The sequence below is a fragment of the Gossypium arboreum genome, chromosome 8 (assembly GCF_025698485.1).
Source record: "Gossypium arboreum isolate Shixiya-1 chromosome 8, ASM2569848v2, whole genome shotgun sequence".
Classification (NCBI taxonomy): domain Eukaryota; kingdom Viridiplantae; phylum Streptophyta; class Magnoliopsida; order Malvales; family Malvaceae; genus Gossypium; species Gossypium arboreum.
The window spans coordinates 96,240,176-96,262,074 of record NC_069077.1 but is presented as its reverse complement, the minus strand read 5'-3'; the positions used below and the strand labels follow the sequence as shown (position 1 = coordinate 96,262,074).

The 21,899-nt window shown below is 34.2% G+C and overlaps 1 non-coding gene across 1 annotated transcript; it reads right to left on the bottom strand.

Moving 5' to 3' along the window:
• Window positions 1–1,936: 1,936 nt before the first annotated feature.
• LOC128279661 (small nucleolar RNA R71) lies at window positions 1,937–2,043 on the bottom strand. Its single transcript, XR_008269860.1, has one exon. It is a non-coding gene; the product is annotated as a small nucleolar RNA R71 (small nucleolar RNA).
• Window positions 2,044–21,899: the final 19,856 nt, after the last annotated feature.

The window sequence follows — 21,899 nt, the reverse complement described above, 5'->3', positions numbered from 1 at the left end:
GCATGTCTAGGATTGGATCTAGGGAGAGCTTGGTACTTAAGCAGTCTTAATGACTCACCTCTTATTCTCTGGAATCCTACCTGGTGCATAGTGTTCATTCATCTTAGCTCACGGGACTCGCTAATGGGCCAAGGTAAGTGAAAACCATAATTAAGGGAAAATTACCGAAATGCCCTTAAGGGCGAAAATGACCAAAATACCCTTAGGTGGGAATGTAAGTATTATGGATGTGACATGCATACATATGATATTCTGCTTAGGTTGCATACGGGTGGGAATTATGGAATGGAGGAAGTATATGAGGATCGCATGGTTGCTTGACAATCGTGGATTCACCAACGGCTTTTAAAGCCCAATATGTAAATGAAGGTAGTTCCACAACTGGGCTATCATAGTGTGTGGGCTGGGTGGGTCGATATTTATATCCCCACATAGTGTGACTGGGGACGGAGCTGGTGTGTAGCGGATGGATAATTTGGATGGGATTGCATTGCATGATTGATGAATGATTTTTGTTTTTGAATGCTTGTTTTTACTGAGGGTTGTACACACTGAGTTTGCGAAAATGCACCCCCTCTTTTATTTTATTTTCAGGTGATGCTCAGTAGAAGGTTCGATGTTTGGAGGGACTCTGGGTGGCCAGCTAGCAAGACGATTTCGACTTGTTTTTTTTTTTAGCATTTAAGTTTTTATTTCTTTTTAAGTATGTTCCAGACCAGATTGTAATAAGGTTTTCATTGTTTTATTATTACTTGAATTATGATTATTAATTTCACTGTAATTACAATAAGTTGAACATGGGTTTTGTAAATTATAATGTGTTTCTACGTTTCCGCAATTAAATTTTTTAAATGATAAGCTTCTTAAAGCAAATGTTTTAAACGAGGTTTTTGCAACTAAAAGGTGTTTTTTTTAAGTTAATTAAGGTTTATTTTATTTTAAGAAGGGTTTTCAATGGAAACACGGTTTTCACTAAAACACTTCAATGTAACACGCCAGATTTGGCCATAGCGTCTGGGTCGGGTTTGGGGTGTTACAATTTGCATTAGGGATCATTGCATTTAGTTTAATATATTTAACTTTAATCATCACTTCTCAACCATATTGTGTTTTTATTTACCAAGTTGTTAGTATAATTTTACAATTAAGTGATTTAACACAAACACAATTCTGTGGAGATGATAACTCGATACTTACTTATTACTTGATAACAACTGTGTAGACTTGCACAAACCTATGCATTACAAGTTTTTGGCATCGTTTCTGGGAATTGTTAACTATTGCCATAGTCATTTTTGTTTGTGAAATTATTTACTTCCAATTTGGTTTATTTCTAACATTACTAACTTATTCTTTTTTATTTTGTGATTTTCTTTTTAGGTGTTTATGAACATAGATCGGATTATCGATTTACTCCCTATAGACCCTAAAATTGAGGGAAATTTTAGACGAAGAATACATGAACAAACAACTCAAAGGCAAGTCGAAATGGACCTTGGAAATCAGAATCAAGACCAAGATAATGAAGTCGGTCATGTACGAAACCCCATCATCATTACCGATAATAGGGTCGATGCATCAAACAATATGCTGTGCCACTTTTTAGTGAGTTAAATCCAGGAATTAGAAGGCCAAATATTGAGACAACCCAATTTGAATTTAAACCAGTGATGTTTCAAATGCTCCAAACGGTGGGCCAATTCAGTGGTATGCCCATGGAAGATCCACATCTCCACCTTCGATTGTTTATGGAGGTGAGTGATTCATTTAGGATAGCTGATGTGACTAAAGACTTAATGAGGATGAAGTTTTTCCATACTCGTTGCGAGATCGAACACGAGCATGGCTCAATTAATTGCTACCAAGTTCCATATCTACATGGCAAGAATTAGCAGAGAGATTTTTGGTTAAGTATTTCCCGCTTAGCAAAAATGCTAAGTTGAGGAACGAGATCACAACTTTCCAACAATTGGATAACGAGTCGTTGTATGAGGCTTGGGAGCGGTTCAACGAGTTACTTCATACGTGTCCTTATCATGGGATTCCTTATTGTATCTAGCTGGAGACGTTCTATAATGGTCTCAATGCACATATAAGATTGATGGTAGATGCTTCTGCGAATGGTGCAATTTTGTCTAAGTCTTATAATAAGGCTTATGAGATCATTGAGAGGATCGCGAGTAATAACTATCATTGACCAACAAATTGAACAGCTTCAGGAAGATGTGTAGTCGAGATCATGAAGTTGACACCCTCAATTCGTTATCATCTCAGGTATCGTCTATTTCCTCTATGTTAAAACAGTTTACCGCTAATAGTGCTAATAATTTTACAAATCAACCACCAAGTCTTGCTTAAAGTAGTTTCCTTTGTGTACTGTGGAGAAGGTCATTCTTTTGAAAACTGCCCATCAAATCCTGAATCAGTGTACAATGTAGGGAACCAACACCAAAATAGGACTGGACAAGGACCCCAGTCCAACTTCTACAATCCTTCATTGCGCAATCATCCTAACTTTTCTTGGAACAACCAAGGAAATGGACTGAATAACAACCTCTTGTAGCATAGACCCAACCAATCTCAAGGGTTTAATCATTAAATTCCCAAACCACCTCAAGCTGAGGCATCAAACAGTTTGGAGAACTTGTTGAAAGCATACATGGAAAAGAATGACGCTTTGATCCAAAGCCAAGCAACAACACTAAAAATTTTGGAAAACCAAATGGGTCAGTTAGCTACGGAGCTTCGTAATAGACGCAAGGAACCTTGCCGAGCGATACTGAGAATCTAAGAAATTTGGGCAAAGAACATATCAAGATAGTGGCATTGCAAAGTGGTAAAATTCTGGAACCCAATTGATTGATGTTGAAGATAAGCCCGTTGAGAAGAATCAACCAGCTATTGAAATTCCTACACCAAAAGAGTCAAAATCTGCAAAGACTGACAAGGTAAATCCTAACTTAGTGAATTCAGATACTTTAACATCTTCTATGGATACAGATTTACCTACTCAGAAGAGTTACCCGATTCAATCAAAAGTTCCATCACCTCTATATCCGTAAAGATTGCAACAACACAAGCAAAAACAGGAGGTACAATTCAAGAAGTTTTTGGATATTCTGAAGCAGTTACACATCAATATTCCATTGGTGGAGGCTTTAGAACAACTATCAAATTATGTGAAGTTTATGAAGGATATCTGTCCAATAAGAAATAACTGAGTGAGTATGAGACTGTTGCCTTGACAAAGGGGTGCAATGCGTTCCTGCAGAACAAACTGCCACTGAAATTGAAAGACCCAGTAAGCTTTACTATACCCTGTAACATTGGTGAATCTTATTGTGGTAAAGCTTTCTGTGATTTAGGAGCGAGTATCAACTTGATGCCTAATTCCATTTTCAAGTTGCTAAGGATAGGTGAAGTAAGACCTACAACTGTGACGCTTCAGCTAGCGGATCGATCTTTAGCATATCTTGAGGGAAAGATCGAGGATGTTTTGGTAAGAGTAGATAAATTTATTTTTCCTACTGATTTCATTGTCTTAGATTTTGAAGTAGATAAGGAAGTGTTGGTCATCCTTGGAAGACCTTTATTAGCTACAAGAAGAACGTTAATTGATGTGCAAAAAGGCGAACTCACCATCCGAGTTCAAGATGATTAGGTAACCTTTAACATTCTTAAAGAGATGAAATTTCTCCATCCGGCAGAAGAGTGTTCAGTTATGGAAGAGATAGAAACCTTGGTTTCTATGGAAAGCAATTTTGAAAAAGATCCATTGGAGAAAGCCTTAGATCTTGACCTTTTGAAGGATGAAAAGGTGAAGAAAACATGGCTTTGATGGAAGACAATCCGAGAAATTTTATTCAATCCATACGATTTGAACTGTTTGAGTTAGAAGTCAGAGAATTTGTGTAACCCAAGTTGCCAATTGAAGAACCACCTAAACTCGAACTAAAGGTACTTCCTTCCTATTTCAAATACATTTATTTAGCTGATTGTTCCACTTTGCCTATGATTATTTCAGCAGAACTGACGAAAGATCAAGAGGAGCAACTAATTGTTGTTCTAAAGAAATTTAAGAAAGTAATTGGTTGGACCATAGCTAATATTCGAGGTATAAATCCTTCTTTTGCATGCATAAAATTATTTTAAAAGAAGGTGAAAGAGCTCAAATTGATGGGCAAAGGAGGCTCAATCCTATTATGAAAGAAGTTGTGAGAAAGAAAGTGATCAAATGGTTAGATGCAGGAATCATCTATCCCATTTCAGATAGTTTGTGGGTAAGTCCGGTGAGTGTGTGCCAAAGAAAGGTGGAATCAGGATTTTTGAAAATGAGCATAACGAGTTGATTCCAACAAGAGCTGTTACTGGTTGGAGAATCTGTATTGATTATAGAAAATTGAATAAAGCCACTCGGAAGGACCATTTTTCGTTGCTTTTTATGGATCAAATGTTAGATCGACTGGCAGGTAATGAATTCTAATTATTTTTTAGATGGCTATTTGGTAATGAATTCTAATTATTTTTTTACGGTATGTTTGCTTTTAGGCGAATGCCTTTTGGTTTATGCAATGCACCTGCAACATTTCAACGATGCATGATGGCAATATTCACTGATATGGTTGAAAATTTTGTTGAGGTTTTCATGGATGATTTTTCTATTTTTGGTAACACTTATGATATTTGTTTAAGTAATTTGGCTAAGGTACTGAAGAGATGCGAAGAGACGAATCTTTTCCTTTACTGGGAAAAATGCCATTTTATGGTTAAGGAAGGGATTGTCTTAGGGCATAAAATCTTAAAGAGAGGAATTAAAGTTGACAAAGCAAAGGTGGACATAATTGAAAGATTATCGGCCCCAATTAATGTGAAAGGAGTCAGTAGTTTTTTAGTCTATGTAAGTTTTTACCGAAGGTTTATCAAAGATTTCTCGAAAATTTCTAAACCATCGTGTTTGTTGTTAGAGAAAGATACAATGTTTGATTTCAACAAAGCATGTTTGGAAGCTTTTGAAGATCTAAAAAAAAGGTTAATCTCTGCCCCAATAATCGTTACACCTGATTGGAGCTCACCTTTTGAGTTGATGTGCGATGCAAGCGATTATGCCGTTGGACCTATGATAGGTCAAAGAAGAAATAAAGTGTTTCACCCTATTTACTATGCAAGTAGAACTTTGACGGGAGCCCAACTCAATTATACTGTAACTGAAAAGGAAATCTTTGCTATGGTTTTTTCTTTTGACAAATTCCTCTCATATCATATAGGTACCAAAGTTACAGTATTTACTGACCATTTAACCATTAAATACTTGCTCACGAAGAAAGATGCAAAATCGATGCTAATTCGTTGGATACTTTTACTCCAAGAATTTGACACTGAGATCCAAGATAGAAAATGTGTCAAAAATCAAATAGCTGATCATCTGTCGAGGTTGGAACAAGATGAGGTAACTCTATCATGTGTGGCTATCAACGAGAATTTCTCAGATGAACACTTATTTGAGGTAAGTCGAATTCATGAAACACTTTGGTTTGTTGATTTTGCCAATTATGTCACATGTGGAATAATTCCTCGAGAAATGACATACCAACAAAGGAAAAAATTCCTTCATGATAGTCGATATTATTTTTGGGAGGATCCATTTTTGTTTAAATAGTTTGCAAATAATATAATCTGAAAGTGTGTAGCTGAAAGTGAGATTGCTGAAATCTTGTATCATTGCCATTCATCTCCAAGTGGGGGACACTTTGGTGGTTCACGTATTGCAGGAAAGATTTTGCAAGCAGATTTCTTTTGGCCTACACTATTTATAGATGCTTATGCTTATGTGAAGAACTGTGATAAATGCCAAAGGACTAGAAATATATCAAGGGCGACTGAGATGCCCTTGACAAACATTTTGGAGATTGAATTATTCAACGTATGGGGCATTGACTTTTTAGGCCCGTTTCCTTCTTCGTATGGGAACAAATACATCTTAGTTGCTGTGGACTATGTATCCAAGTGGGTTGAAGCTGAAGCATACCCTACGAATATTGCTAAGGTAGTCGGCGATTCCTACATAAGCATGTGTTTACACGATTTGGGATACCAAGAGCTATTATTAGTGATGAAGGCTCTCACTTTATAAACAAATGGCTTAAGTGGTTGCTTGACAAATATGATATGAAGCACAAGATTGCTATTTCCTATTACCCATAGTCTAATAGGCAAGCTGAAAGAGTGAACCCGTAAAATCAAAGGTATCCTTGAAAGGGTAGTACACCCTATTAGAAAAGATTGGTCTCGAAGGCTCGATGATGCATTATGGGCCTATTGAACAACATTTAAGACACCGTTAGGAATGACTCCTTATCGGTTAGTCTTTGGTAAGGCATGTCATTTGCCATTAGAGTTGGAGAATAAAGCTCATTGTGCTTTGAAGCAGTTGAACTTTGATCTTAGGCAAGCTGGTGAGCGAAAGATGTTACAACTTGATGAGTTGGAAGAGCTGAGGTTGTTTTCCTATGAGAATGCCAAAATGTGTAAAGAAAGATCAAAGAGATGGTATGATAGTCTTATACAACCTCGTGAGTTTAAAGAAGGTTAGAAGGTTTTGTTGTTTAATTCAAGGTTAAAGTTATTTCCTGGGAAGCTTAAATCCCGATGGAAAGGGCCCGATACCATCTACTGAGTTTATCCTTATGGAGCTATTAAATTATACGACAATTACGGAGGTACATTTAAAGTTAATGGTCAATGTCTCAAACACTACTGGGAGGGTGAAGTTGAGCAAGTTGAATCCTCGTTCAAATTAACAGACCCTTGATTTTTCATGAAATAGTTTTGTAAATAAATAAATAATTAGAACTTATTTAGTTAACTTATTACATTTAATTAATTTTGTCTAAGGGGATTAGAACTTAAGTGGGACCGCTGTGACCATTCCAACCTTTCCTAGGAATTAATTTAATGTAATTTGTTAAGAAGAAAGTTTCTAATTAAGGCTTAAAATTTTTAAGTTTCATTTGTTTTGTTTAAATTTTAAATTTTTATGTTAATAAAGGGGGTCAAATTTGGCCCAAGTATTAATCAGTTTTTTTTCTTGACTAAGTTTGTAGATACAGTCTGAGTTTCAGGCCCAAGATAGCAAAAAGGAAAAAAATCCACACTTGCTGCCACTCCCTTTACTTGCCGCCCAAGTAACCCTAATGTAGCTAAATTTTCGCTACGTGTTGCCCTAATTTTTCCCTATATAAACCCCTCTCCATTCTACTAATTTTCATTTCCCTCAAAGCAATTTGTTTAACCCCTAAAAAAATCTCTAAATCTCTATCTCTTTTTTATTGTCAACCTCAAATCCGAAAAAAACCCTAGTTCTCTTCCATTTTTTCGAAACCATCTACTGTCGATGCAAGAAAATTTTTGAAGTATCGTCGTTGCTACTGCAGATTGCTGTTGTCACCACCGTACGCCGCTGTTGCTATCGTATGCTGTCATTGCCGCCACACTATTCTTGTCGTTCCAAGATTTTCGTTGTAGCAAGTCTTTACCCACCTTGCCGATTTCTTTTTTCTCCCTTATGTAGAAATTTTGCCAATTTTTCAGAAAAGATACCATGTCTCATAAAAGAACTAGATCTTCAAAGACTACTCCTGAAAACCTGATTTTGATCGATGAAGAAGTGAAAGAGAGATTTGATTCAATCATCAAGCATCAACCCATGATGCCGAAAAAAGGTTTTGACTTGAAAAGTAATGATTTGATGGTTGTTCCTATATCGATTAGAAAGAAAATCAATGATCTCAAGTGGGAACGATTTTTGATGCTCATTCACTTTCCGATGATGAACTAGTTCAAGAATTCTATGCTAGTTTGACTATGCAAGATGCTACTGAGATCATCGTTCGAAAGAAAAAGGTACCTCTTACTTCTAAGTCCATCAATGATTTGTTTAATTTACCTGATGTTGAAGAAGATGAGTACTACCCTATGATAAACAATATCAATTGAGATTTTCTTCTACAAGTGCTTGATGTTGTAACAAATCCGGGATCCCAAAGAATTATAAGAAAGTATGAGAGCCATTCTTGCCGAAGGGAATATCTAAAACCAGTAGCAAAGGTATGGTTTTATTTCGTTCGCTACAGTTTTATGCCTATCTCACATAGTTCCACAATCTTGATGGAATGGATGCTCTTGTTATATGAAATTTTGACAGAAAACTCTATTAATGCTCAAAAAATTATTCTCAAGGAGATTCATGATTGTGCTAAAAAGAAGACAGGAAGTTCTTATTTCCCATCATTAATCACTTCACTTTGCTTAAGGGCCCATGTCAAAACATAAGCAAATTTGAAGGGGCGATATGTTCAAGGGTGCATTACAAATCATGATCTTGAAAGGTTAGTAGAGAAGGTGCATGAGCTATATCAAGGCAAGCAAAAAGAGCCAACTGAGCCAGATACCGAGGAGTCAACAAATGAAATTGAAACTGAAGCTAATTCAGTTACAGACACTGAAGAAGAAGAATTTGACAAGGAACCGAACACTCCTAAACCAGCTGAAGGATCTAAAACCCTTGAACCAAGGGTTGAGCCAGAAGAAGAACCAGTCAAGCTAAGTGTTGAACTTGAATCTACAACTCCTATGCCGACTTCAGCAAGTGCTTCAAAGAAATCAGAGTTGTCAATTTCGATGGATATGTGCAAGTTCATGCACAATCAACAACAAACTTACTGGAACTATGCAAAAATTAGAGATGACTCAATTTGAAATACTTTTAAGAATATCTCTAATACTTTTGTTCCTGAGTTCCCAAATGCTATCTTTGAGACATGGACGGGAGATACTAGACTATGCAAGCGGAGATGGAGCTGAAAAAGACAAGGGGAATGAATCAAAAAAATAAAATGGGGGATTATTGTCTTGTTATTTATTTAATTATTTTAGGTCTTTAGGAATTTATTTCTTTCTAATTAGGATTTAAATTCTGCAGAATAAAACGTAGCAAGCATGAATAAACTTAACACTTCTTTATAAAGAACAAGACTAAGAGATGTGGTAATAGGAATGAACATGTCTAGGATTGGGTTATTAGGAAAGACTTGGTATTTAAGCAGTTTAATGACTCACCTATCTTTCTTTTCAACCCTACTTTATGTTCAGTTTTCATTCATTACTTTGTTCTTCCAATGAGGACATTGCTTCTTTTTAAAGGGGGTAAGGAAAATAAATTGCTCAAATTTTTAAAATTTTCAATTATGTTTCAATCATTTCTTTCATAAGTATGTTTTACTAAATGTGTAACACCCCGTACCCGAGACCGTTGCTGGAGTCGAACACGAGGTGCTAACAGACTTAATTCATTTATTTGCACAGTCCATTTTAAAATTTCCAGACAAGCTGGCTAACTGCGTCACTGTCACCTTAAAAATCATATCTCGAGTTCCAAAACTTGAAAACCAGTTCCGTAAATTTTTCCTGAAACTAGACTAATATTTCCATCTAAAAATTTTTTTTCTAGAATTTTTGGTCAAGCAAATTAGTACAGTTTATTAGTTAAAGTCTCCCCTATTTCAGGGTTCGACTACTCTGACCTTCATGCATTAGGACATAGATATCTCCCTGTACAGGGATTCAATTCTTATGCCGTTTGTTTCTAAAGAAACTAGACTCGAAAAGGAATCTGTACATATAGGGCATGACTTCTAATTATCTCTGTTTAATTTATAGTGAATTTCCAAAATCAGAACAGGGGATCCAGAAATCGCTCTGGCCCTGTTTCACGAAAACTTAAACATCTCATAAAATATGGCTCATATGATCATTTTGTTACTTTCATATGAAAATAGATTCATCAAGGTTCGATTAAATAATTTATTCACTATTTAATTCCATTCCTACTATTTTTAGTGATTTTTCAAATCCACATCACTGCTGCTGTCAGCATCTATTTTAAAGGTAAACTTTACCTATTTCATGGTTTTCCATGGATCAACTAAAATTTTGTCATACATAGCACCAAAATGATCGTGATTAACCATTCCAATGGCTAATCGTTACCAACATTTCCATAACACTCCATGAACAACATACAAAATGATTATAATGCTATGCTCAAAATATATATAAGCCATTTTCGCATGGCTATCCAAATATATACATTACCGAAAGGTACATGACCAACAACAAAAGGGTAGTCCTATACATGCCATTTTCAGAGTTCAACTAAAAGAGTACCAAAAGGGCTTTGATAGTGTGGATGACTTCGACTTTGACACTCCCGAATCCGATAGCTGACGAACCAAAATCTATAAAACAAAGAATCAAAGAAACGGAATAAACATTTAATGCTTAGTAAGTTTTGAGTAACGAAATCATGCACAACTGAAGTATAGCATTCATATGACTAAACAAATAATTTCATATACACATATTCTCACAATCATACCTACTTCACATTTCCAACCCTTATATTCATACATAAGGAATCAACTTGACTAAAGGCCGGAAGCTTGTTAATCGATTGAGCGAATACTATTTAAAAGGAATCAATTATTCCAATGCATATACAAAACATACCTCATCGTTGGGGTTTTATGAGCGTATTAATTGAAATTATTACAGCAAGATTGCTCATTCCCAAACCAAGTACCTTCGGGATTTAGCCGGCTATAGCTACTCGCTCAAATGCCTTCGGGACTTAGCCCGGTTATAGTAACTCGCACAAATGCCTTCGGGACTTAGCCCGAATATAGTAACTCGCACAAATGCCTTCGGGGCTTAGCCCGGAATTAGTCACTAGCACAAATGCCTTCGGGACTTAGCCCGGTTATCATCCGAATATTCATGCACATATCAATAAATCATGACACATCTATATTTCATTTTCATAACTAGAATTCAAACACAAGTCACTTATCAAGCATTATCATTTTTGGCTCAATAGCTACATACAAAGAGCATGATTTTGATTTGCTTATAACATGATCTAATCGAATCATAATCTAAGTTCCATTACTCGAAAACTTACCTTGGATGTTGTTGAACTATTTCAACGGCTATTCGATCACCTTTTCCTTTCCTTTATCGGATTTAGTTCCCCTTTGCTCTTGAGCTTAATATTAACAAATAAATCGATTTAATCATTTTGAACATCAAAGAGGAATTCAAGGTACTTAGCCCATATATATTAGGCATTAGAGTCATATATGTATGAAATCATGAATCAAATTCAACATATTAGCCAATATTCTCCTTTAGCCGATTTTCTAAGTCAAGATTAAGCCACCAATATGCTTACTTATAGCCGAATACATGCAACACCAATCTATGTATTCATTCATGTGGTCGAGTATACATATTCCAATATGATATCATTTCCATTTCGTTTAACACTTAACATTTACCACATATCAATTAAACCATTTCTTTACTCATGTGGCCGATTATACTCGGTCATGCATACACATGATTAAGTTATTTAACACCTAACTCACATAGTCATAGTGTACAAAATCTTAAGGTCCACATATGAATACCCCCAAGTTCCCATGACTTAACCCCTAACCACATTTCTACCGAGAATTCCTTGAATTTCTAATAGCATACACACATATAATCAATTTGGAGACTCTATTAACCCAACATACATCCGGCAATAGTCTATAGCTCCCTCGGCCACTCATTTCACAACTTAACAAAGCTTCAATTTGAAATCATTAGTGAGCATCAATTAACTTAAGCTATCTTTAAACTTTTATTTATCACCTCATGCCAAACCATCAAAATGAACTAATTATAATTACATAGGTACTACTAAAGCCGAAACCTATGCATACTATTATTCCTTATGCCTAAACCAAAGACCACATTCGGCACTTTCATCCACCATGCTACCAAGCATGTAATATTCAAACACAACCAAACTCATATTCGGCCCTAGTTCATAACCAGGTAGCCGATTCTTTCCCCTAGTATCTAATGCTCACCTATGATTCTTTTTATAGTTCAAACACTCCTCTATCATCATTCACCTAACTTTAACATGAAACAACAAAACTCACCATTATTAACTACCATAGTCGAAAACCTTACTCATTCCAAAATCAAAATTTCATCATGGGTTACAAAAATAACTTGATATCTCACTCAAGATCAACTAAAATTTCAAGAACTAATATGAACACCTTACCTTAATATTAACCTAAGATGACCGAATGCTTTCCTCCCTTCTTCCTCCTTTCATTTCGGCCAAGAAGAACCAAAGAATACAACTTGTTTTCATCATCGAATGCTCTTGTTCTTTTCTTTCTTTAGAATCGGCTAGGAAGAAACATGGATGAGGACTTTGTTTCTTTCACCCATTTCCTTCCTTTAATTATCATTTCTTTATTTTATTACATCCTCCATACTAATATGGCATCTAGCTAATTAAAGTTAATATAAAATTCACATTTGATTATATAATTTGTAGCATGGCCGGCCACTACCTATAGTTTGGCTAATTTGACATGCAAGTACAAGCACTTTCCCACATATATTAATAGGCCACTTTAGCACTTGCCTAGCACATTTCTAAATTGTCTCACATAAGTCCCTACTAATAAATTTCACATACACTGACCAAATTAAAGTATGAAACTTTCACACATGCATTTACTCACATCATAAACACAGAATATAACTTTTAATTATTTATAAGACTCGGTTTCGTGGTCTCGAAACCACTTTCCGACTAGGGTCAATTTAGGGCTGTCACAAAATGAATGTTTAGAGACATTTTTTGTTAATGAGATAGTTTGTATTCAAGTATGAATGATGATTTTATCTGAGTCAAAGTATGTTATCATGAAGAATGGAATGCTTGTATGATCTTAGCCTTAGTAATATTTGCCATGAAAACATATTTTCTCTTGAGATTAGACATGCATGAAGGTTTATATCTTTAGATTTGACTTAGTAACTTTCTTGAAGGGAAACCCTAGGGGACATAAAAATCTAAAATGATATAGGCACTATTTCTTTAGATCGTTTGAGCCTTTTCAAGCCAACCCTATGATATTAGACCCTTGAAACTATAATTTTGAGCTTAAAGGCCTGTTTATTACAATAAACCTACATTATCAACCACATTACCATCTTTTAAAGTTATCCAAAATTTGTGCACCCATCTTAACTAAAGTTTTCTTGGTAATCAACATTTGAGGAAATTTTCAAAAAGATATATGTGCTCATGCTTAAAAGAAAAGAGCGAAGTTTGCTCAGTCTCCAAAAAGGAAAAATGTATGAGCTAATACGGCTCAGGCCGCATCATGTCATGATACAATTCGACGACATCGGAATTGGCCCAAGCACGAGGGGCACAATGCAAAATGAAGTTTTTAATTTCAGTTTTTTAATTTGGCTGCTAGAAAATAAGGATTTTGATTCATTTATTTTGGTTATTTTACTTTGTGTCTTTAATTATGTCATATTTTGAACATCATTAATATGAGTCTTTAATTATGTCATAGTTTGCACATCATTAATATGTGTTCTACATTTAATAAAGTTATGCATTATGTAACTTTCATGTTAGTTAAGTTTGCATCAATAAATTAAGTCATGTTAGTTTAATTATGTAACTTACATGTAAGTTAAGTCTGCATCATTAAATTAAGTCTTGCATTAAGTAACTCATTTGTTTATTTAGTTTGCATCTTGAACCATGTATTTAAGCATCTTATTTGTTTAATATGTTTGAGTTTGTTTATATAAGTATGTTATTTAATTTGACTGTTACATTTTTTTACTGCATTAATTTAAGTGTGTTTATTAAATAAGTTTAATAATTAAGCTTATTAAGTTGTTTTGGTTGAATGTTAATTGTAGGTGACTATTCAGCTAGAATTAGTTATGTACAAGTGGATGTTACAACATTTAAGAAAAGCATTATGCACCATTTAAATTGACCTATTCCTCTTCTCCAAGGAGCTCTTCAAGAATAGCAATGGACAAAGGAGTGATTACACATGGCTATTTAGTTGAAGAATCCTTTTCACATTCCATAACCGATTGCCTCTTAATGATCACACCATGGTCTGAGTGCCCAAAATGTCATCAAACTTGCTGGTTTTATTCGGCTGTCCAAGGGAGAATTTAAAGCTTATTCTAAACTCTTTGGCTGCTCAAGAATGAATATTTCCAGCCTAAACATTCAAATTCAATTAAATCAATTAAATTGGAACATTAAATCATGTTGATGGTTGATGTTACTTAGGCCTAGAAATTTCAAGAGTTCAAGCTTAGAGATTAAAGTTTTATTTTAGCTCATATCTGCTCATTTAAGTTGAATCTAAGTGGCTATTCGGCTAGGAATTAGTTAGCATTGCAAATACTTTGTAATCAGCTTGTTTAGAAGAACTTTTTTGCTTATTTGATATATGTCTATAATATTTGTGAGTTTTTCAACTCTCTTAATTCGTTTTAGACTCAGCTTGACTTATCTAGCTTGCTAGTGGCGTCATTATGTTTCTTTCAAACTTATCACTCATTCTGAGTGTAGTATTCAACCACTTGATACCTTTGGCTTCTAACTCCCTATAGTTAGTAGGTCAAGGTCCATTTCACCACCTTAAGATCACATAAGTTTCGGGTCAGCACTCAATCATAGTGTTGGTTCACTCTTGATTCTTAAGTCCTCTTTAATCCAACTCTATCCCAACCAAACTATTTCCTATTCCTTTGTTTCTCTTAGATGGCCAAATAATCATCATCAATTCCCCTAACCATTTTGAACCTATTTTGGAAACTAAATACCACACTTAGCCGAAATTATTCCATTTTGTTCTAAATTGAACGATACTTTTAATTTCAATGATCGGGCAATCTAAACGACTCGAATCATCATCGAACCGAGTTTGAATCATTTAGCATCGAGCTAGCTAAAATCGAGGAGTACAAACGTTTGTGAAGTGTAGGAGTAAGTATTTAAAAAAAGGAAATTCAAAATTATTAAAAAAAAAGAGATTGAAAATGTTCATAGTTTTTTTTTACCTGAACTTCAAAGTTGTTTCTCCATCAAATTCAAACCCAAATGCCACACTTAGCACCCTTTTTTTATTTTCTTTCAGCCTACCAAAACCATCAACCATCATAAACCTTTTGAAGTCGACCCCTAAGCTTGCTCATAAGTCTAATCGAGTCTTCTACGAACTTCGATAGGAGAAACGAGTGGTAAGAGGCACGAGAGTTAGTGAGAGCATTAGAGTGTAGAAAAAGTAGTAAAAGAGTGCAAACACGAGTGGAGTGTCATTTTTTTTGCGAGTGAATAGTGAGGTTTGAAGTGAGGTTCAAATAAAATGTCTCTAAGTTTCGAAAGATAAATTGCTGCTATCGGTGGCTAGTTCGATCCAACATACCAAGTATCCAATCAAAGTGAAAGGCGATGCTTTCATAGAAACTGAGGCTTTAGAGAGCATGAACTTGTTGATGGCGATTTGAAGAATCACAAGTTAGCCATTCCACTGTTTCAAGGTCGATCCGACCCAGAGGTATACCTTGAGTGGGAAAAGAAGGTAGAATTGGTTTTTGAATACCATGACTACTCGAAAAGCAGGAAAGTGAGGCTTGCGTCGAACAGTTTCTTAGATTATTCCATGACTTGGTGGGATCAATTCTGTGACATCCTTAATTTAACCCTAGTCGAGAAGTGTTTTCGAGACCACAAAACCAAGTCACACAAATAATTGATTGTTAAATTTCATGTCTATTTTATGTTACAATTTATGTGTGAAATTTTGATGCTTTGATTTTGTCAATTGAATGCGAATTTAATCAAAAGGGCTTATGTGAGAAACATTGAAAATGTATTGGTTAATTTTTAAAATGGCCAAATTGTTGAATGGATTAAATATGGGGACTTGCATGTCAAAGTCCCCATTTTTCATGATAATGGCCGACCATGATGGTTTTAGGTGAGAAAATATGTATTTTATTTGTTATAATGATGGCTACTAAATGATATTATATACATTTTGTTAAAGAATTAAATAAAGACTTATAAAATATGAAATAAAGTTTTTATAATGGAAAAAAAAAAGGGGATGAAAACAAAGTTTTATCCATTCTTTCTCTCAATAGCCGATTCTTAGGATCAAAGAAGAACAAAAGGGGGCCCTTAGACGTATGGCAATTATATTAGCAATTGGAGGTATGTTTGGCTTAATTTCTTGATAATTTTGGTAAAGTTGAGTTCTTAAATAGATTTTGAAGTTAGCCCATGCATTTATTTTTGAATTTAAGAAGAATGATACATTCGACTATGCTTTGATGTGCTTGGATTGTTGTTCATTGAGTAAGTGATTGAGGAATGGTTAGAAGAATTTGAATGCTAAACTAGTTGATTTGTTTATAATGTCCGTTATGATCATTTATAGAGATGTGAATGAATTGTTGTTATGTGAATAAATATTTATTTGATGATATATATATGTATTCGCAATGGGATAAAATGTGTATTAAGGTAAGTTTCATGGTGATTATGCTTGTGATGTTGGGTTAATATTCGACATTGAGTAATGTGGGGTAAGGTGATTAATCGGCTATGAAATTAGCTAAATTGAATAGGTATGTTTAATGATATGCTTAGTGTAATGTATAATCTTATAACTCGGTTTGGTATTGAGATAAAGGTTAGATGTATGATTGGATTTTGGTATGTGTTAAATTGGTTAATCAAAGATTTAATATGACGAAATGTTAATGAATAACATAATTGGTTTGCACCTTAAATAGTTGAAATAAAGCTTGCCAATTATGATTAAATGTTTAAATTGTAATGGTCATATATAGGTATATATATATATATATATGCCTTATGTATGTACCATGTACACATAAGGACATTCGGCAATATGATTAAATTCATGTATAAGAAAGCATGATAAATTAAGTGACTCTTTGCTTGTGAATGTGAATTAGATATAAATTAAATAAGCATGAAATCGAGTCATGGCATGTTTTATTAAATATGATACATATTGAAATCTATTGTTTTAGATATAGATTAAATGATATGTGATTGCCAAATGTGATTGTTAAGTGAATAATATTAGTTAAGTACTTAAGCAAATCTATTGTTTTACTTAAGCTTAAGAGCAAAGAGGATCAAAGTCGGATAGGGGAAAAGAGAAAGTAAACGAATAGCCGTGGATATCTAGTCGTCGACCACTTCCGAGGTAAGTTTTAAGTGATTAAACGTTGAGTAAATTCAATCATAATAGGACATAATGAGTTGATTTAATAAGATGTGATGTGGCCATGATATGTTTTAAACTCAAATGGTAAGTACATAAGTGTTTGGACTTGGAAATTTAAGAGCAAATTGTAATAATTTGCTTAGGACAGCAGCAGCAATGTGATTTTAGAAAATCACCATAAATTGCTGGTGTGGAATTATAGGCTGAATAAAATATGAAATCAAAGCTTAATTAGTCTAGTTTCTTATAAAAGAAACCGTGTAAGCAAAGGAATTTCTTATAAAGAGATATTTAAATTTGTGTGAGACAAAGGTCGAATGACTCAAAAATCCCTGTTTTTTTAGAAAATCATTATAAATCACACAAAAAAATTGTTATAAGATAAAATTTATATGCTTAGACTCCTTAATGAGTCTAGTTTTAAATGAAATAAACAAGAACATATTTTGAATTCTGTACAATGAGAAAGTTGATTCGTAGTGAAGAGTAGTCAGTATAGTCAAATAGTGAAATAGGGGAAACTTTAAAAAAAATTCTGGTATTGATTGGTCAAACCAAAAATTCTGAAAATTTTATGGATAGAAGATATATGAGTCTGTTTTCAGGGAAAATTAACAGCACTTCATTTGGAGTTTCGTAGCTCCAGTTACAAATAATTTAATGACTGTTGCTCAGGAAAATAGCTTGTAGTGAATATGTGATTTTGTTGTAAACATTGATGAAACTAATTGAGTTGCTTATAAGCTATTGCTGAAATTGATGTACAAGATAAATATATATATGTGTGGTAAAGCCGAATGGCTAGTGTGAAATATGTATGAGATATGTATATGTGGTAAAGCCGAATGGCTAATGTGAAATATGTATGAGATGTGTATATATTGTGGCCGAATGACCAAATGTGAAAGGTGTGTATATTTAGATATTTGATGAGACAAATGAATTACAAATATAACAGTCGATGTGAATGTTGTAACATCTGATTACATGTACATGAAACTTGGAAATATATTCCGGATAAGACCCGATGGCTACGTGTGGAGATTATGCCTGGGTAAGACCCGATGACTACGTGTGGGGATTATTCGAGCTAAAGGTCTCGCTGAAGATTCGAGTAAATCATAAGATTATACGACTTCACAGTAACAATTGGTAATAAATACGTTCAATGCGTTAAGTTGGTCAAGTATGTATTTTGAGATTATATTTAAGCTTGATTTGGATTAAATCACAAGGTTGTTATGTGATGCATATGTGAGTAAAGCAATAAGACTGTTCTATGATTATTGTGCATTTGGTCAATGTGAAAAGTTAGGTGAAAATATGTAATGTACCTATGTTTATAAGAGATCACTATCGAGTGAGAATTTATCTGCTTATTGTGTATTACGTAATTGTGTATATTCGGCCAAAAAGGGTAGTATACCTAGAAAGAGGTTATATGAGAATTCATAAGATTGACTTTTAATTTGGTTGGTCAGGTATGTGATAAATACTTGTACATGTTAGACCCATCAGAATTAAATCATGATTGTAAAGTGAAAAGAAAATATGAAAATGCCATATGAATATGTGAGTATTCGGTTATGAAGAAATACTATAGGATATTGGGGGATATACATTTTGATTTGTCTGATGAGGATAACTATAGATATGAAATGAAATGTTATATGTGAATCAAATAAACAAATTGGTTATATTTGAGTTCACTGGTTTTAAATTGCTTAAGACTTACTAAGCTTACAAAAGCTTACTCTGTTGTTATGTTTCTCTATTTTATAGATTGTTGATTTTGGCCTTTTTGCTTGAGGATCGTCAGCAACTTGTCACACTATCACTAACCACTGTTTGGTACTGCTATGTTTTGGATTATCTTATGGCATATATAAAATAGACTAGTAGTGGGAGGATATTTTGGTTAATGTATATAAGCCATGCGAATATGACATCTTTTCAATGTTTACTTTTATAAGTTTTAAATTTTATCCCTGGTTGTGTCTAGCAATTATCCAATTGAATGATCTTTACTCCAAGAAAATGTTCAAAATTTTACTGATCTGGCATGAGTTACAAGTCCGGTAATGCCCCTCACTTATTCTGGTGACGGTTACGGGATAGGGGTGTTACATTTAGTGGTATCAGAGCTACGGTTTAGTCAATTCTAGGACTAACGTAGCACGTGTGAGTCTAGCTATACATGCCATAAAGTGGTAAAATGATAGTGTGATGATTTCTAACAGTTAAAATGTGTTTTTCGTAATATAATGAATTCCAATCCCGATCAAGCTGTAGCAAATGGTATTGAGAGGATTGAAACATGCTTATGATGTGTCAAAATTGAGAAAGGTATGAATAGAAGTATGATATACATTTGAAGTATTGAAATGCAAAGTAATTTTGCTGAATGTGTTATGAAATAAATAGGGAAAAGTATATTAGGATAATAGTGATGTATATTGTATACATGAGAAGTTATATTTTGGTTCGAGGATTTTATGTAAATGGGCTAAATATATACATATATATGTCATCTATTAGAGATGGAATTGCTGTGTAGTTTATGCTTTGTTAATGTTATATATGATGTTATGTTTTAAATATGTGAATGAGAACTTTGAAGAGAAACTAATGTATTTGGAATGAGCCTACATGTAAATGATATCTATGATATAATGTCAAGGTGTAAATGATATGTATATATTGAAACGAAGTAAGTGAATTACAAATATGATATGCTATATGAAATGTATTAAAATGTGAATAAATATGCATGAAACTTCGGTGATATGTATTCGACCTTCGTGCCTAGCAGAGCTTCGTCTTGGTGATATGTATTCGCCTTCGTGCCTCAGCAGGCTTCGTCTTGGGTGATATGTATTCGCCTTTGTGCCTAGCGTGCTTCGTGTTGGTGATATGTATTCGCCTTCGTGCCTACAGCGTGCTTCGTGCTTGGTGATATGTATTCGGTCTTCGTGCCTAGCGTGCTTAATGCCGTGATTCGAGCAAGGTTTAAGTGTTCATTACTATATGAATTCAAAGTTAAATGAAAGAATACGTTTAAAGTGTACATATATGATGTTTTATAGACTTGGTTAAGTCATTTCAATGTGTAATAACGAATGAATATGGGCATTATGTGTGCGAATGATTAGAGGCACTGTGTGTGCAAATTCCGTTAACCGAGCACTATGTGTGCGAGATCAGTAATTGAGGCACTGTGTGTGCGAGTTCTTCAACCGAGCACTATGTGTGCGAGATCGGTCAGTGGGCACTAAGTGTGTGAAATGAGACTCATGCAAGACCTCATCTGGGACGAAGGCATTGATTTGAGATGTTGTGTAAGACCATGTGTAGAACATGGCATCGACTCGATATGTGATAACATGTAAGAACATGGTTGGACTATGGCTTTAAGTAAACGACTTACTCAGACAAGTACGACGCTCTTTAAATTGACAAATGTTAGGAAGTAGAATTGAAGTTAGATGTTGAATTTTAATTAGATACTGATATTCGGTATTTGATTTTGAATTGGGGATTAATAGATATAAATTGACGATTGATTATTGTTTCAGCTGTAATTTTGTTATAAGTGGATACAAAAAAAAATGTGGATATGTTGTTAAGGAATGGATTTACGTTATATGTACACTTAAGTGCTTAGTTGAAAATATGTTATGGATTTAGTCTATGAGATTCTCGGTATATGAAATTATATGTGCTATTGCTGAATGGACACTATTTTGTTAATCTTGTTCAAGAAATTACTTTGATTAAGTTTTGACATTCGAAAGTTTGTAAGAATTTTTGATGAATGCTGATAATTTTGGATATACGAGTTATGCGCTAGAATAAATCTCATGCCAGTGTATTATATTAAGCTTTATGCCTAATCGACTGTATACGGGTAACGTTAACTATGATTGAATGTGCTAAATGAGCTAAATGTTCAGGTATGTGGAAGTTGATTTTTCTTTTGGAAATGAGTTAAGTTGAATATTGAGATGTGATAAAGTATAAAAGATATTCATTGGGATGTTTAAGAACATGTATACTTTCGGCCATGTTACGGCTTATATATATATATATGAATGAACATGTGGGTTATGAATATGTGAGTTGATGTTATGTATTTGTTTTAAGGTAAGAGGATGATTTTATGGGTTGATGTGGAATCGGTAATGAATTACAATTGTTATTGATGAGTTAATGTTTATATGGACATAATTCAATAAGAGGACGTTATCCTAACCTAGTCGCTAGTAAGATTTTCAGGGACGAAAATCCCTAAAGAGGGGGAGAGTTGTGACATCCCTAATTTGACCCTAGTCGGGAAGTGGTTTCGAGACCACAAAACCGAGTCACACAAATAATTGATTGTTAAATTTCATGTCTATTTTATGTTACAATTTATGTGTGAAATTTTGATGCTTTGATTTTGTCAATTGAATGCGAATTTAATCAAAAGGGCTTATGTGAGAAACATTGAAAATGTATTGGTTAATTTTTAAAATGGCCAAATTGTTGCATGGATTAAATATGGGGACTTGCATGTCAAAGTCCCCATTTTTCATGATAATGGCCGACCATGATGGTTTTAGGTGAGAAAATATGTATTTTATTTGTTGTAATGATGGCTACTAAATGATATTATATACATTTTGTTAAAGAATTAAA